The sequence below is a fragment of the Galeopterus variegatus genome, unplaced genomic scaffold, assembly GCF_000696425.1.
Source record: "Galeopterus variegatus unplaced genomic scaffold, G_variegatus-3.0.2 Scaffold4800, whole genome shotgun sequence".
Taxonomy (NCBI): Eukaryota; Metazoa; Chordata; class Mammalia; order Dermoptera; family Cynocephalidae; genus Galeopterus; species Galeopterus variegatus.
The window spans coordinates 139032-140744 of NW_007730911.1; positions in this window are offsets into that span (position 1 = coordinate 139032).

Sequence of the window (1713 nt, forward strand, 5' to 3'; positions counted from 1 at the left end):
AGACCTCCAGAATTATAAGATAATAAATTTGTGTTGTTTTAAGCCACTAAACTTATGGTAACTTGTTACAGCAGCAGGAAGAAACCAATACATCCCTTATTCCACTAGATTTTAGTTGCTTCAAATCTAAAATGGGACAAAAAATTTTTCTGCCTAAAGGCTGAGAACTGGACCATGTGATTTGTGTGTGTGTGTTCCTTCCAGTTCTAAGGTCTATGAAATGAAAAAATAGACCTAAAAGTACATTGAGAAGTTTAAAAGGAGAAGGAAGAAATACATAGTTATTCAGTAATTGTGTATCAGGTGTTTACCTCTGTTATGTCATTTAATCCTTACAATCACCTGGGAGAGACTTGAGAATTCTTATTTTCTTTTATTCATTCAACTAGTGCTTGAGTGCCTACTATGTGCTGGATGTTGTTCTGGGAGTTGGGGACACGGTAGTGGACAAGATCAGCAAAAATCTGCTTTTTGAAGACAGATGATAAACCATAAATGTAAAGATAAGTAAATTATGAATTATGCTGAAGGTTGTAATTGGTATGGAAAAAAGAAAAACCAGAGCAGGTTGGGGCAGCACGTTGCAGATGAGAGAGCGTAAGTTCAGGGGGCCAGGCCCTTGCTCCATGTTACAGCACCAGGGAGTACTGGGGCCGGATAAACTCAGGTCTCTGAGTCCAGAGGATGGGTCTGGTCCCTCTCTCAGGCAGTAGAAGGCTCTGCTCCTCTCTGCCTGTTTGGATTCCCCTGTTTTACTGGGGGAGAGGAGTCCCTACTGCCTGCTGTTGCTAGACAAGTTGCTGTCATTCAGGGTTTCATGTTTTTAGCTCCTTTCCCATCTCCAACAAAAAGTACCAGAGAATGAGGGCCGGTCTGATTCTGGAAACAAGCTGGGGAATGCAGCAGCCCAGGGACTTCCTGAGTTCTGGTGACTTGCATGGGAGGCACGTGTGTTTTTAAGTCCAGTCTGTCACTGCAGTGCTTGCCCGCAACTCTCAGTGCCGCTGAGGCCTAAAAGGAGGCTGTGACTCTGGGGGAAGTGGTGTTCAATAATCAGCAATTACTGTACTTTTCTTTAGCATGGCTTGTTTTGGCAGTTTGCTATTTATCATTCTCTGTCATCGAGGAATGTGTTTTTCTAGGGAACTGTCCAGGTCTTTAGAGGGAAACTCATATGTTCTCCTCAGAGTTCCTCTCTCCTTAGGTTGGCTTCTCAATTGAAATCTGATTGGAAAATGAAGGGAGGGACGCTTGGCAGGATAGTGGAAGTCAATTTTTGGCATTAAACTTTAACAAGTCATAATTAATAGTAATAAGTTTTATTAATTTTTACAGTCTCAAACAGTAGATTTTAGAGATTGCTTTGGGATTGCATTCTCCTGTTTAGGGCTTAAGGAAAAGCTTTGTTCCGTTGTACTCAGTTTGAGACTGCCTGTCCCTTTTATTTTTGCTTACTGCAGCTTCTACACAAAGCCAAAGGGGAAAGGCTTACTTCAGAAGAATTGCAAGTCAACCCTTGGGGCTAGCTAGCTATGAAAGAAGTGGAGCTCCTGGTTAATCAAAGAAGTCTGGGCCATCGCTGGCAGAGAGGGATGTTACCAGGCCTGGTTGTTGCGAGACTGGGTCTTGACATTGCTCTGTAACCGTCCACACTATCTTGGGGGACCTTTCTGGGTCCTGGGACAACTGAAAAACTTTATGCCATTTGACAGT